Consider the following 17,500-nt stretch of genomic DNA (forward strand, 5'->3'; position numbering starts at 1 on the left):
ATAGAAAAATCTTTTTTTTTTCTTCTTCTTTTTTTTTTTTTTTCGGGGGGGGGGGCACGTGCCCCCTGTGCCCCCCCCCCCCCTCGTCCGCCCCTGGACTCAGTGCAACGTGACGAGCAATTTTTGTTTTTGGAATGCCGCAGTGGTTCGATTGCCCTAGCCAAGCAGACGACATAAACCCCGCTCAGCAAACTAACATCAGTGTTGGGCAAATGTGAACGAAAAAACAATGGGGATATAATACGTGTAGGGTTCAGAGCATTCTTACCGTTCATATTTAGTACCAGACTCCCCGATGAGTGAAGATACCACACGAGAAACATGCCACATTTATTTTGAAAATGTGCTAACCGTCGACCTTGGGGGTTAGCCAATTCAAGGGGAGTCACTCTGCACAGTCAATCCGTCGAAGCTCGACTAGAGGTTTCGAACCGCAAATAACTAAGAACACAGTCCTTTCTCCGAGTTCAAATGAGGTCTCTCTGAAAGATCATCACTGTTTAGCTTAACGCTAAACTGGAATTTACCAACAGAAATTAAAACAAGAGTTTGCGTGTGATGAAAGCACGACACACTTGAGACAGCCCACACAAAACTGAGTAGATCTTCTACGACCTGACCACACAGTAATTATGCCTATTCAAATGCGCGTTGCAAAATGTGCGTGTTGTATTTTCTTTTTTCTCTGGCGGTACCGACAATATTGTTATTGAAACAATCCCAGTGCTCTGAGGGATTTATAGAGCTAATCTCGAAAATAATTATTGATCTCAGCGCTATGCGCTTCGTTCAATAATGAATTTTCTCGATTTGCTCTATAAATCCCTTAGTGCACTGGGATGTCTCAATAACTTAAATAATAATATTTGTTTGTTTGTTTGTTTATTTGTTGCTTAACGTCCAGCCGACTACGCAGAGCCATATCAGGACGAGGAAGGGGGGGATGAAGGGGGCCACTTGTCAAGCGATTCCTGTTTACAAATGCACTAACCCATTACTTGTGTCCCAGCAGGCTTTAGTAAAACTAAATTAATACCTACTGGAAGATTACCAGTTTCCAGTATGTTAAAATAGGCTTAACCTATCTACTGCTGGACTTACATCAGAACACTAACAGATTAAACTATACATGAATCGCGAGACAAGCGGCAAGAGAAGAGATTTTTGGAAAAAATACAGGTGAATGAGCAAGAAGGCAGAAAAAAGAAAAGAATTCATGAAGAAAAAGAGAGCATGACAGGAAAGAGGAACCAAAAATCTACCTAACAGCAAACTAGAAAGCTCCTGCGGTTCCAAAAACAGGAGGGGCTTTTAATTTCATAACCGCAGTGCCCCACTGCGGGAAAATAATAATAATAATAATAATAATAATAATAATAATAATAATTGTCAGTAAGTACTGGTGTCACATGACTGATGTGAACCAGTTGATTGGCTAATGGCGATGCGCTAAAACTGTTAGCGCACTCTTGGAGTGCGCTAACTTTTCCACAGAGCGTATTCTTGCGCCCTTTGCCTAAGCAAGACTGTGCTCTCATCCTCAGAATTAATTAATGACATGTAGCTTATATTCTCCACAATACCAAATGATTATGACCATAAATGTCCTGCTTTTCAATTAAAGCAGAAGTGGTTTTTTTCTGACAGATTGCATGCGCCTGTGCCGCCCACAGTTGCACTGATCTAACAAGAAGAGCAAACGCTCGATCGAGTCACTTTCGCAGTTCTGAATATTATATGAGGCATCAGATGGACAGGAAGAAATTGCTATTCACAACACAATGAGTCACGTTCACATAAAATTTGAGCCCGGTCACTTTTATAGTTTCCGAGAAAAGCCCAACGTTAAGTTGTGTGTTGCCGAACAGAAAAGGCTAGTTATCTCCCTTGTTTTTCTGATAACGTTCGTAAAAGGCTACAGATGTAAATACTTTGATGTAAAGAATAATCCTACAAAGTTTCAATCACATCCGATGAACTTTGTCAAAGATATAAAATGTCTAATTTTTCCTTTGACGCTGACCTGTGACCTTGAAAAAGGTCAAAGGTCAACGAAACCATCGTTAAAGTGTAGAGGTCATTGGAGGTCACGACTAAACAAAATATGAGCCCGATCGCTTTGATAGTTTCCGAGAAAAGTCCAACGTTAAGGTGGTGTCTACGGACGGCCGGCCGGACGGCCGGCCGGACGGCCGGCCGGACGGCCGGCCGGACAGACTAACACTGACCGATTACATAGAGTCACTTTTTCTCAAGTGACTCAAAAATAGAACCCGCTGTGTCTAATTTTTCAGTTTCGACTTGCGAAGATTCCTCTCATAATTATGCCATGTTAGTGGCATGTAGCTTATTATCCACATTACCAAATGATGAGTTAGTATACAATTCCCAGCAGCTAACAGAAAACACAAGTGTTATTCCGATTTCGTAGCAGCTAGATCAGCACGTAGCAGACTACACTGAAATACGACTGCATCTGTTCAGTAAATGAATGTTTTCCGTTTATTTTAAGGCAAGAACAATCGGAATCGAAAACGTGTAGGGTTTAGAACGTTCTTACCACATATAAGACTTATTACCAGCCTGCTTTATGTGTGCAGACTCAGTGCAACGGGACGAGCAATTTTTGTTTTTGAAATGAGACTCAGTGCAATAGCCTAGCAGACGACATAAATCCCGCTCAGCAAATTAACATGTTAGGCAAATGTGAACGATAAAACGATGGGGATATAATACGTGTAGGGTTCAGAGCATTCTTACCGTTCATATTTAGTACCAGACTCCCCGATGAGGGAAGATACCACACGAAAAACATGCCACGTTTATTTTGAAAATGGGCTTTCCGTCGACCTTGGCAAGGGGCAAAACTCTGCACAGTCAATCTGTCGAAGCTCGATGAAGGTTTCGAACCACAAATAACTGAAAGCACAGTCCTTTCTCCGAGTTCAAATGAGAGAAAGATCATCACTGTTTAGCTTAACGCTACACTGGAATTTACCAACAGAAATTAAAACAAGAGTTTGCGTGTGATGAAAGCACGACACACGAGACAGCCCACAAAAAAGTAGATCTTCTATACGACCTGACCACACAGTTATGCCTATTCAAATGCGCGTACGTAGCAAAATGTGCGTGTTTTATCTTCTTTTTTCTCTGGCGGTACCGACAATATCGTTATTGAAACAATCCCAGTGCACTAAGGGATTTATAGAGCAAATCTCGAAAATAATTATTGAACTCAGCGCTATGCGCTTCGTTCAATAATGAATTTTCTCGATTTGCTCTATAAATCCCTTAGTGCACTGGGATGTCTCAATAACTTAAATAATAATAATAATAATAATAATAATAATAATAATAATAATAAATGAGCATTTATATAGCGCAACATCATAACTTTACAATTATGCTCTTTGCGCTTGACACATTTAAAATTAAAACACAGTTATACAAGCATTTACATCTACATTCATAGCATACACCATCAAACATACATTACAAAAAATTCTTCCACTAAGTAATAATATGATTTAAACAAGATTTTATCAGGAAATACAGGGTGGCATGTATATGCGATATAAACATTTGTAACCACACAACAAGCTAAGCTTATATTAAGTGTGGTTATAAATATGTACATCTAGATAGGAAATGTTATTTCACGTTATATAAAGGTCAGAGAATCGCTTATACCCTAATTAGAAATGTAAGACAGACAAGATACAAATTTTACAAAAAAAGAGGAAAAAATACAGCACAAGAATCAGAGGATGTGACAGAGGACGGGAAGGGATTTAACTTTATTTTTCAGCAATATCGGGGAGATATAAGTCGGTAAGGTGGGTATACAGGGGGGGGAGGAGAGACGATGACTGTCACAGACTTGCCAATTCAATGTTCCTGCAACAGCAATAATTTCATCCAAAATGTTGTCCAAACTAATTAAGCTGAGATTAGTCATGTGAATACACAAACTTGACCTTCAGTAAAAGCGTAAAACAACATGACCTGCCAATAATCAAATACTGGGTTATCACTTGTGGCGTTTTATCCTATCATCATTTAAATCGCTCATTTCTAATCTTAATCTGCAGTGTATAATTCCGTCTTTTCTCTTACCATAATAATATTGAGGAGGAACTTTACTATCTGAACGACCTAGAAAATGTTTAAACTGGCTAATTGATTTTGTTGATTTGATATTATCTGGTAGAGAATTCCATGTTCGGGTAGTGCTGGGAACAAATGACTTGTTATACAATTCAGTTCTGTGTGGTGGTACGACCCGTTCAAGTGGGTTTCGTCTATGATAGGGGTTCACAGTCGAGACAAGAGGAGGCAATAAATCAGCCACGTTCTGTGAACATTTCCCATGTACCATTTTGTGATACAAAATTAATTTATGTCTTTCCCGTCTTAGTTTTAAACTACTGAAGCCTGATTCGTCATATAATTTTTGGTGGCTTGTTCCTTTAACTGCTCCGACAATTACCCTTAAGGCCTCGAGGTGGAGCTGTTCCAAAATGTTAGATAAAACTTCTGTACAACTGTCCCAGACGACATCGGCGTAATCAAAGTGTGGTAATACGTAGGATTTATACATAATTTCTAAAGATTTTCTACTAAACCTGTGCTTATAAAATTCCAAACAGTTAATCAATAACATTACTTTACTTGCAATACTGTTAATATGAACATTCCACTTACAATCATTTTGTAAAACAACGCCAAAGTGTTTGTGGTGGGCAGTGTCCTGGACATCAACGTTATTAAATGTCAAACAATCAAAATCACTATCACGTCGTTTAAAGTTTAACAGCTCAGTTTTTTCATTTTTACATTTTACCTTCCAGTCATTGGCCCATCTACTTAATTCCTGTAAATCCGAGTTCAAAATGTCTTTACGCAATTGGGAATCGTTCATTGACAGGTACATGCTTGTGTCATCTGCGAACAATTTTACAGTGGATTGAACATTTAAGACAATATCGTTTATATATCAAAAACAATATTTCTTCTTATCTTGCCTCTGCTTTAGATGTAGTATCGCTTTAACATCAACGCAGGTCTATATTTTGTTAAGTTAATTGTCGTGATCACACCGTAGACGTCTTGGTGGAATCATTGAATCCACCACAGAACTGTCTTTTAATCATGTGTCCTTGTTACAAAAGCAAAATCTACGACATTCAGTTCAACTTCCAATACAATATGTATATGGATAGCACTCACACCTGAGGTCCAAACGCGTGACAACTGGCAAATGCTAGCTCGTGTGTAACGAATCTACTATTACTATGCATGCTCAACCAGATGGTCAAAATTTGCCATGTTTAAACGTACAGAATATGTTTAATCGGGATATTTATATTTAGCAGCTTACATAGGAAGGGGGGGGGGTTCTGAAGTAGTCTTCATAGAGACCTCGAAAAAAAAAGCACATAGATAAACAGGGCTAGTAACTGGTCACTGTCGCCTCAACGCCCACATGTTCAGGAAGCTGAAGCTGACCCCATCACCAACCTGTCCCTGTGGTCTGGAAGATCAGACTCCAGAACATGTCTTAATGACATTCCCCCAACTCTATCCAATCAGAGACAAAGTGTGGCCAGCATCAGTCCCTCTCCGCACCAAACTCTATCGAGTCTATGGGAGCAGACAAGACCTGGAAGCCACGACGTCATTCGTCTCGCAGACTAAACTGATGGTGTGACGGCGAACGCAAGAAGAAGAAGAAGAACAGGGCTAGTCGGTGAACCGTCGGAAGTCGGTGAACCATTAAAACTTACTGCGTACACCGTAAACAGTGCAGATCTTCGTCTCGCTAGCGGATAAAATGACACCAAGGGCCTGTCAAAGGTTTCCGAAAATTGCCGACACTCTTCGAGCATTTTCGGCGAATTTGCCAGAGAAAATAAATCATAGCAACACCCATGGATAGGCTCTGTCCGTCAATAAGTACGATCTGTTTGTGTCTACATGTGTGTCCGTCTGTATGTACCTCTGTCTGATTGTTAGTCTGTCTTTAAGCTTTCTGTGCTTCTGTGTTTGTCATCCCAAGTAGTTATTCTGCACCGGGCCAATAAATGTTTTTTTAAAAGCCAATGCATTACACATCAAAACTAAATTTCCCACAAGTGCATGTACATAGGCAAATATACCGCTTCAAACACCCACTGGATACCGTTCCTTTTGTTGGATAAACACTGACGTTGACACACAAATAAATACATTGAAACATAGTCATATTGATCAATATTCATTACTAATATCATGCATAGTTACGTACTCTCTCTCTCTCTCTCTCTCTCTCTCTCTCTCTCTCTCTCTCTCTCTCTCTCTCTCTCTCTCTCTCTCTCACACACACACACACACACACACACACACACACACACGTACACACACATACACCTACACACATGCGCGCGCGCGCGAGTGCACACACACACGCACGCACACGCACACACATTGACACAAATAAATATTTAAAGCATAGTAACATTGATATTTATAAATAATATAACGCATTTACTCTCTCTCTCTCTCTCACACACACACACACACACACACACACACACGCGCGCGCGCGCGCAATCACGCAGAGGTGCAAATGCTAGCGGGATTAGAAAAAGGAGACTGCGTTATAGCTCACAAGGGATAAACAGCGGTGAATTTTTTTTTAATCAAATCAACACAATTACACACAACAAAGAAGAAATAGTTTCTTCATAATTATGTGCCCGTTTTGATGTCAGCAGAAAGAATCAACTTCCTGTTCATAGCCAGAAAAAAAACACATACCTGTTTTTTTGGAGAAAAATGGATGGACCAGGAGCAAAGCACAGGAGCTCCTCCTATCACGCTACGATCAATCTCTTATTCTTTCTGCTGCATCACACACTACGTCACATTGTTTGAATTGAGTGTAAACCAGTCAGCACATGTGCATAATATATTAGTGATGGGATGTGGATGAAAACAGTGCAATGAACTCTTCAACTGGTACTGTTTTCCGATGTCAAATCAGTTCGATGAACCGCGGAACTGGCACTGTTGGTATTGATGTCAAAATTAATCAGTCCGACAAACCGCGAAACTGACTTACACTACTATTGATGTCAAATCAGTTCGACAAACAGCGTAACTGACTTGCACTGTTATTGATGTCAATTCAGTCCTAGGGACAGCAAATCTTACACAGTTAATGGACATCAAAAGAATCCGACCGACCACTGAGGGTATAGGTCAAAATAGGGTCCGACGAGCAGCGGAACTTGAGTGCACTCGCACTGTCAAATCAGCCCTGACAGAGTGAACAGCGAAACTTGCACTGCCGTTGATGTCAAATCAGTCCGATGAATAGCAATAAACATGCAACCAGCAGTCAAAACATTACATATATGTTAAAACTGAAAGCACGAGGGTGGTATAACTGCCTGAAACTCAGAGAAGAAGTCGTCGTCACACAGCCTTGAAATAAGCCCGCAAGGCGTTGAAATGTGCGACACACACAGACGACCACGGGTATTTATACAATGCTGACCTTTTAACACTGTGATCACCTCCAACGTTACACCTTGCGGCCGTTCCGCTCTGTGATCATTAAACACCAGACTGGCTACAAAACCCACCCTCACTCTCTCGCGGCTGAGGCTATAAGGGGTATGCGGGCCAGTCTTTGGGCTAGCACTGAGTGGGGACACAAACACTCTTTACCGAGTTTCCTGGTCATATAATTGGAACTCAGTCAGACAACAGCATCGCTCCACTAAACACACGCGCGAGCTTCTTTTTTTTTAATTCACTATATTTGGAGTGATATGAGATAAGATAAGATAAGAATACTTTAATGTACATTTTCATTGTACATAAACATGGACATTTGTCAGCACCTCGGGCACACTCGGGGTGCATATGTACCCAACTGAAATGTACCTGCGTACTTTTTCTCGGTGCAGCTGTCAGCACCAGCCGCTGCAGACAGTTGAGTGTAGTTTTTCCTTTCAGAGTATGTGGACAAATTTAAAGTTCGAGTCTTTATTTCTCATTTGAGATTTGGACTAGTTAGGACTACTTTTTGTTTCCCACACCGGAGCAGCCCTCTGAAGCGCATTCACTCACTTTGATTTAATTAACTATTCTTATGGTGAGTTTTCGAGCAAAACGTGCCGTGTGCGTCTAGATTAATGTACAGTGGATTCCCAGGACTCCTCAAACTTGCAAAAAACTTCCCCCAAACGGTCACATTAATAGTATCCCTTTGTTTTAATGGATTACAACTTTTGCAATCATTGAATATTACCTCACCGGCATTGTGCAAGCGAGCCAAACAAACTTGAGATAAGTTCTTTATCTGTTTCATAGTGTCTGTCTGTCTGCCTGTCTGTCTACTTCAAATACCTGTGGGTCGACGTACAGTAAATGTAACTTTTTGTTTTGTCAATAATAAACGTTCCAATGACCTACCATTTTTGTTTTTTGATTCTGTATCATATCAGATTTACACGAGTGGTTTTTTTTTAAATATTGAAATGCGAGCGAAAGCGACATTATTTTGGGATGATCATTCATCACATCATCGTCCACAATTGTCAAGTCCTTTAATTAGCAGAGCAGCTTTTCTAGAAAGGCATGGTGACGTCACGCAGAACTTCATCCTTTTGATAGCTGACATTAAGTGACGTCTTCCCCAACTTCCGAGGTGGAATTGCATGACTGTGCAATTTCAGCCTCATCACACACTAAGGGAGTAATTGCCACCCCGTGACGTTTCTATAGTTTGATTTCTGAGGTTTTCATAACTCTGTACTTCGCAACCAACCAAATAACGCTAACATTGTTAATGCCGAAATGGAAACCGAAATGGATATCCAAAGCATCATCTTTATCATCATCCTACCTCGTTTCCTTGATCATGAAAAAAAAAATTGTGTCAGCTTTGAATAAGAACTGGGGCAGCAACAAACAAACAACAAAACTTGACTAAATATAAAAACGAACAACAAGAAAACACCTTGTTATGCTTATACCAACAGCAGTTATAGAGGCAAGCTGAAATGGGGGTCCTTAACGTCCTCACAGGAAATTTTCCTTTTAGGGACATGAGTTGGTGATACGCTAAAAGTGAGGCAAGCTGATCTGTAACTGCCTTTAAATATGCAGTCCCCGCCATCTGGCACATTTGCTTCATTTTTTTCCATAATTATCATCGTACCGAGTGACAAACATTAATGACAGAAAACAAATTGATTTTTGGTTCAGTTACCAACAGGGGGATCTGAACTGTCCTCATGTCACGTTTTGCACGTGAAGACATTGAACATCAACTCACGGCAAGCTGAGTAGACACGCCTTGGATACATACTATATTGATAGAGTTCAGTCATTATGCCATCCCGATGATCAGTGTATTGTTATAGAAAAAGGGTGCTTAACTTTTGGACTTGAGTTTATTTCTATTTGCATGTGGTTTACATGCACTCTTGCAAAAAGCAAGGAATTAATCCGCCGATCAACCAAAGGGGATAAAGTAGAACAATCTATTCATTCACACTTCAGAAAAGTCTATGTAGGACAGTATGAATGCGCAGAAGGTCGGTGTGTTTATAGGATATAATGACGCCATTCTTTCCTAGCTCGTACGGTTGTATAAAGAAAAACAGGTCCGATGACACGGGTACATGAATAAACGGTAGTATAAAGTAATATAGCAGTGATAGAGAAAATGACATTTTCGTAACAATTCGTTCGCGGGTTGCTGCATGGCATCACAATGGTTTTACTAAAGTAAGCAAGTAAATCAGTAGGCTTAATGCACCGGTTGTAAGTTTACATAATAGTCTTTACGCTGAGAAATGTTGTTTTGCCTAGTCTGGTTCGAAAAAGAACTTGAAAAAGTTCACACACACACTCACACACACACACACACACACACACCACACACGCACACACACACACCACACACGCACACACACACACCACACACATACACACACACACACTCACACACACACACACACACACACACACCACACACACCACACACACACACATGACTTAGAAGAAGAAAAAACACAAAGTTTTCCATGCATCACGCAATGAATCAAAGGGATTGCCAGTCACGCGGCAATAGCGGACCAGTCTACTTAATAACCTCTGATCTGTCACGTGACCTGATGTACCCTTTAAGTACCCCCAACCCCTATTCCTTGAACATTCACTGTGGCAATTTCCATTGTTAGCCATTGATTTACAGAGGAACTGAAAGCAAGGTGAAGGCATCTTGAATTACAACGTGACCACGGTAAGCAGTGGAGACTGCTCTTACATTTTGTTCCTCTTGGTCCATCCTGAACTCAGGTCAGTCAAAATGAGTTCGGCTCATTCTCTCCCTGACCGGACGCGACAGCCCCACGCGAATCTATCAAAACTAGGAATACAGAGTTATCGCCCATATGTTTTTCGCGAGCACTGATCACAGGCGAAGGTATCGTCCACTGGACTACTACTAATATCACAGAAAGACTACTTTCTGTGATAGTAGTAGTCCAATGGACGATACCTTCGCCTGTGCACTGATCAGGATGCCTAGCGCCTCTTGGTCATGCAGTAACCGTCGCTGAGTCTGTTTTCTGCTTGGAAGAATCTAAGGAAATGAAGACAAAAGGGAAGTTTTGGAGAAAGGTTATAAAAGTTGACCTGGTAAACCATAGAGAGATTGAATAGTTGGAGCGTGGTTCTTCTCGGTTATCCAAAAACAAATAGACTGCATGCCAACGTTCCAAAATTCAGAATTAAAAAAAAACACAAGAAAGGAATGTTGTTGGAACGTTAAATAATTGACAAAACAAAACGTTACCATTCCCATATATTTCGACCCAGCGGTCTTTTAAGTAGCACAGACAAACAAACAGCAAACTTATCTGACAAATCATAAAGTCTCTGCTTAAAACCCCTCCAACGCATGACAGCTACCACCAACTGTCAAGACCTGAACAGGTAGTCATTTTCCGCCTGAGAACAGGGCACAACAGAATGCAACAACACCTGCACAAAAAACTGCGAGCCGTGCCCTCCCCCATGTGTCCCTGTGGAGACGCAGAGCAGGATGCAGCCCACATCCTGCAGGACTGCAGAAATCTCCAGCCCCTGAGGAGAGAGATCTGGACCAGGCCGGTGCCCCTTCATGAGAAGCTGCATGGACCTGTGGAGGCTCTTCATAAGACCACCAACTTCATTACCAGAGCTGGACTCCAAGTTTAACATTGGCGAACGACAAGAAGAAGAAGATCTGACAAATTGTTCAGCCTGCTTGCAAGGAAGACACAAAGCGATTGCTTGTTCTAACAACATACCTTTCTTATTTTTTTTATTCTTTCATCTCGGTTAATCGAACTCAGTATCGCAGATTCATCTTCACGTTTACATTTTGAAACTTCTGGTGCGAAATTGAAACTCACTGGACTGTGTCAATTTCTTTCTTTCTTTATTTGGTGTTAACGTCGTTTTCAACCATTCAAGGTTATATCGCGACGGACTGTGTCAATGATCCACAACCAAGACTCACAATATAAAGCGATCAGAGATCTTAGACTCATTTATTTAAAATGTATAAAATGGGGCGGGGATATAGCTCAGTTGGTAGCGCGCTGGATTTGTATTCAGTTGGCCGCTGTCAGCGTGAGTTCGATCCCAGGTTCGGCGGAAATTTATTTCACAGAGTCAACTTTGTGTGCAGACTCTCTTCGGTGTCCGAACCTCCCCCCGTGTACACTACATTGGGTGTGCACGTTAAAGATCCCACGATTGACAAAAGGGTCTTTCCTGGCAAAATTGCTTAGGCACAGTTAATAATTGTCTACCTATACCCGTGTGACTTGGAATAATAGGCCGTGAAAGGTAAATATGCACCGAAATGGCTGCAATCTACTGGCCGTATAAAATTTCATCTCACACGGCATCACTGCAGAGCGCCTAGAACTGTACCCACGGAATATGCGCGATATAAGACTCATTGATTGATTGATTAATGATGCAACTTACACGTTTACTGTACTTGCACGCACCACGACACATTGCAATGCTGACAGTCTTTTCCTTTTCTTTGTCACTTCTTTCTGTGCTTTTCTGAGAAACCGCTATTGGCACCTGAAGCTATATGTTGAAATTGAGTGTTGTTCTTTGTTTTGTTTCTTGTTTTTAAAGTTTAGTCATGTTTTGAATTTTTTTTTAACATAGACCGTCTTAGAATCGAGACGAGGGTGGTGGAGGTATTGGTGGTGGTGGTGGTGGTGGTGTTTAGTGTTGATCGTTTATTTTCAGGCCGATTTGTTTTACATTTAGTCAAGCTTTCCATAAATTTAACATATCCAGTTGATGCGGAATAATGAATCAAAGCTATTATCGGTAAGACCAGTCTAGTTTCTGACCTTCAATCCGTCACGTGACCCCCCCCACACACACACACACACACACACACTGCGACATACACACCGTCCCCTCATCCCCTCTTTCTGTCACTGTATGCGTCAGCATCCCACTCTCTCGGACTTTAAGGCCATTTCACGGGGCACCATCTGTGTGTGTAGATGATTAATTCATAACGGGACTTCCAACAGCTTTAGCACGGTCATAGCTAGCCTAACGAGCTATTTCGACTCGGGTTTTATAATAAGCGCCAGCAAACTGACGGCAACGTAATTAGGCCAATGTCGTACTTATGCTGGTCAAAGCAAAGATAATTTCGCAACGGAGACTTGTAGAGTTTAACACTGGAAAAACAAAACTTCCGAGAAATTTCTCAGCGGCACAGCATGAATTGAAAGCAGCATGCGTCAACTTACTTTATTCATTCAAAAAAGACGAACGCTTTGAATAATTATTCTCCCTTCGTAAGAATGACCATGAATTTTATTTACTTATCATAGCTACCAGAATAACTGCACGGACCCACCCCTAAGCCTCCATCCAAAACCCAAAGAGTCACGTACGTTATACTTTGTGCATGGTACACACTGCACTCAGAGCCATGATGCAACTGCCTTAATTTTGATAACAGGTACAAATTCTTTGATACTATTTTGCAGATATTACTCAAATGAGTTTGCCATTTCAACTCTTGATCAATGGTAACACCCAATAATCTATGTTCCCTAACTTGCTGCACTTGAGTTGAACCAACTGACAGTTGTAATTGTAAAGGACTTAATTGGTGTTTTTGTCTCGTGGTTATCACCATACTCTTTGTTTTAATCGGATGAATGATCATTGCATTAGAAACGCACCACTTAGTGATTTCATCCACACTTGTTTGAAGTGAGAGAGAGAGAGAGAAATTAAGAAGGGGATCGAGTGTGTGGTTTAACTTACAGGATTGTAAAACCATAGCCAGACCTTTTTACAAACTTGTTTTTTCCTTGTTTGCCTACAGCAAAGATTTTTCAGGGAAGGGGGGGGGGGGGGGGCTCTAAATAAAACACTCCCCTCCCCTCCCTTTCCCGCACAGTTGCTTGGAAGTGTGTGTGTGTGTGTGGCTGGCTGTGTGTGTGTGTGTGTGTGTGTGTGGCTGGCTGTGTGTGTGTGGCTGGCTGTGTGTGTGTGGCTGGCTGTGTGTGTGTTTGTGTCATGTTTGTGTGATGTGTGTGTGTGTGTGTGTCAGTGTGTGTGTGTGTGTGTGTGTCAGTGTGTGTGTGTATGTGTGTGATGTGTGTGTGTGTGTTATTGTGGAAGTACACACACACACACACACACACACACACACACACACACACACACACACACACACACAGGGGAAGGGGAATTCATGTCAGTCAGATCAAGGTCAGACATAAAATGTAACTCACACACACTGACAACTCATTTAATTGTGTAATCTGCATACACAAAGAATCATTTGGCACAATATAGATATTACAAAGGTTTGTTTCTTCACAGAAAGAAATGAACACTGGTATAATACTGTGAAGCATACCATTTGATTGCAAAGACATTCTCAAAACGTATACAATGGGTATTCTAGCAGCACACATCAGCAATCTAAAAATTACCACTGATCACCATTTGGAAGCAGAAAAATTATTACAGATGTTCACATAACGTGACCCTTGTACCTGCATACACATTTCTATAAGCAACGAGCTTACATATCATCCAAATTCATACAAATACCTGCAACAAATGCTAGCAGATTATTGGCAGTAATAACGTCTAGGAATCACAGATACTTTGATAACCATTGGTAATCACAACAGAGTTATTCACAAACAGTACCAATCTTTACGTTTCCACTATACAGAAGAACCCAAATTTAAGTCTCCCTCCCTTTTGAGGCCCTGTTTTCTCAGTCTTTCTGTTCAGTACTGTAAATGTACCCCCACAATAAGGCTCCCTTCTATTTAAAGACCTGATTTTCTCAGATTTCAGGTCTTAAAAGGGAGGATCCAGTGTAGTTACAATACAGTGGAACCTCTCTTCAACACCTCCACAAATGTGAGGTCTTAAGATGGGGGTACATTTACATAGGTTGAGAACAGAAAATGTTAGAAAACAGCTAGGGTCTCAAAAGGGAGGGAGTCTTTCTTACTTTCTTTATTTGGTGTTTAACGTTGTTTTCAACCACGAAGGTTATATCGCGACGAGGGAAAGGGGGGAGATGGGATAGGGGAAAGGGGGGAGATGGGATAGAGCCACTTGTTAAGTGTTTCTTGTTCACAAAAGCACTAATCAAAAAATTTCTCCAGGGGCTTGCAACGTAGTACAATATATGACCTTACTGGGAGAATGCAAGTTTCCAGTACAAAGGACTAAACATTTCTTACATACTGCTTGACTAAAATCTTTACAAACATTGACTATATTCTATACAGTACAAGAACCACTAAACAAGGGTAAAAGGAGAAACATAATCCGTTAGTCGCCTCTTACGACATGCGAGGTGCAGAGAAATAAGGATGTGGAAAAGAATACTTTTGGTAAGTGAAATAAAGGTGATGGATCCAGTCAGATAAAAATAATACAACAAGAAAAGAATTGGAAATCTGCAGGGAATAGTAGGGAGAGTTTTCTTGGAAGGAAATATAGGTGAAAGGACTGGTAAGGCAGAAATAAGACAAAAGAAGAGAAGTAAAGAGGTGGGGTAGCTCTGTGGAAACACTCCCGCCGCGTGAAGGCGACCCCATGGGAGCGGAGGGAGTCTTAAAAGGGGGTTCCACTGTACCAATATACCAATCAACAAAAAAGGCACCAATGTGTTCATACCTTTAACACAGAATTCTAAGTATGTGTAAAGCCCTCCCCGTCCCACCTAAATCCCCAACTCCAGAGTGGAACAAAAGCTACTGGAACAAATAAAGGAAATTATTTGTACAGCAAATAATTTAGCTGCCTTCATTTTCATTCAAAAGAATTACTATTTGCATAGTATTGCACCAATATTACTGGCATGGGTGCATGTACAAAACATTCAGGTGCCATAAAAAGGAAAAAAACTGTATAGAGTGCACAACAATCAAGAACAAGAAGGGCAAAGCCCATACGACTCACATGCTTGACCTTGACCTTTACATGACCTTGACCTTCAGGGTCAAGGTCAAATAACTAAACCTAGCAATGACATCATACACTAAGAACTGCTTTACACATTTTTCCTACCAAAATACATGTGACCTTGACCCAAGGTCAAGGTCATCCAAGGTCATGCAACACAAAGCTGTTAATTCAAGACATAGGAAGTACAATGGTGCTTATTGGCTCTTTCTACCATGAGATATGGTCACTTTTAGTGGTTCACTACTTTATTTTGGTCACATTTCATAAGGGTCAAAGTGACCTTGACCTTGATCATATGTGACCAAATGTGTCTCATGATGAAAGCATAACATGTGCCCCACATAATTTTTAAGTTTGAAACAGTTATCTTCCATAGTTCAGGGTCAAGGTCACTTCAAAATATGTATACAATCCAACTTTGAAGAGCTCCTGTGACCTTGACCTTAAAGCAAGGTAAACCAAACTGGTATCAAAAGATGGGGCTTACTTTGCCCTATATATCATATATAGGTGAGGTATTGAATCTCAAAAACTTCAGAGAAAATGGGAAAAATGTGAAAAATAGCTGTTTTTTAGGCAACATTTATGGCCCCTGCGACCTTGACCTTGAAACAAGGTCAAGATGCTATGTATGTTTTTTGGGGCCTTGTCATCATACACCATCTTGCCAAATTTGGTACTGATAGACTGAATAGTGTCCAAGAAATATCCAACGTTAAAGTTTTCCGGACGGACGTCCGGACGGACGGACGGACGGACGGACGGACGGGGGGGACGGACGGACGGACGACTCGGGTGAGTACATAGACTCACTTTTCCTTCGCATGTGAGTCAATAAAAAGCATATTCAATCGTAATGAACTAGAAAGCAAACACATTTTTTTTTTAAATTCACGGGGTAACTGACATGTAAATATTAATGGAATGCATTTATTTCAACACACATGAACACTGAAGCAATATTCTGAATCTTCTTTGTTTGCTCAGGGGCACTGGTAACATTTAGCTTTTAAAACAAATGTTTTATTGCTGTAATAAAAGCAGAAATGACAGTGCAATTATACCAGCTAGGGGCTGAATCCTGGGTGCACAAGCTCACAGTAACCTCTCTTATATCTGTTTACTTCCTTCTCCATCCAGCCATACAAGGCAAACCAACGGTTTAGTTCCACATACTGTCACCAGTATGTCAATAGATGTTTTCTTGAGAGAAAACAACAGCTAAATAAACAACTATAGCAACAATGACACCGTGTAAGTGTATTATAGTTGTCTATGCATTTAGGCATCTGCTGGTTATTGACAAAGTCCTTGTAGCCATACAAAGTCAACACCAAACAAAGGACACATTAAGTCTCGAACCGTTCAAATAAGCCTGTATACATTCAATCTTTTTTCCTCCTCACCTGCCATTCATAAGCATTCATTGGTACACATACAACAGCGTCCCCGCTGGTTTTTAGAAACAAAATTCCATGACTTTTCCATGACTTTCCATGAGCCTCAATAACATTTTCCATGACTAGATCCACAGGTCGCCATTTCCGAACACGCAAACTTTTTACGTCTTGTCACTGCCAGTTTTGACACTGGCTTGCTTTGCACTGAATTTGAGTCAGTTTCTACGCAGTGTCTCTTCGACAAGCAAGTCAAGCATTTGCTACGCAGTCAGATTATCGGTATTGTTTGCTGGTCCTGTCATTTCACTAAACTGGACCAGCCACTGTTTGTATCCATCTGCACTTTCGTAAATTCCGTTTCGTATAACCGTCACTGTGACTTGACGAACTGTCATTTTTTTTCACCGCGATACACAGTTCATTGCGAAGATCTTCCTTGGTAATTCGTTCCAATTCTGCATACTTTTTGTTGTCAAGAAACAACTCGAAAGAAAGTTTCAAACTCATCATCCTCCGTCTTGCTTGTCGAAGCGCTAAAGTACTTTATCGATGCA

At 40.9% G+C, this 17,500-nt stretch overlaps 2 protein-coding genes across 2 annotated transcripts in view; both read right to left on the bottom strand.

The window, feature by feature from the left end:
* LOC138981448 (ATP-dependent translocase ABCB1-like) overlaps positions 1–7,686 on the bottom strand; it is a 60,257-nt gene extending 52,571 nt beyond the window's left edge. Inside the window, exon 1 of the mRNA XM_070354364.1 lies at positions 6,802–7,686. The gene's annotated coding sequence lies outside the window, so the exon portion shown is untranslated. The remainder of the gene's footprint in view (positions 1–6,801) is intronic.
* A 6,166-nt stretch (positions 7,687–13,852) lies between these two features.
* LOC138981449 (peroxisomal bifunctional enzyme-like) overlaps positions 13,853–17,500 on the bottom strand; it is a 31,963-nt gene continuing 28,315 nt past the window's right edge. The window contains exon 18 of the mRNA XM_070354365.1: positions 13,853–17,500. This exon is cut by the window's right edge and continues 1,624 nt beyond it. The gene's annotated coding sequence lies outside the window, so the exon portion shown is untranslated.

This window comes from Littorina saxatilis, linkage group LG12 (assembly GCF_037325665.1).
Source record: "Littorina saxatilis isolate snail1 linkage group LG12, US_GU_Lsax_2.0, whole genome shotgun sequence".
NCBI classification, from domain to species: Eukaryota; Metazoa; Mollusca; class Gastropoda; order Littorinimorpha; family Littorinidae; genus Littorina; species Littorina saxatilis.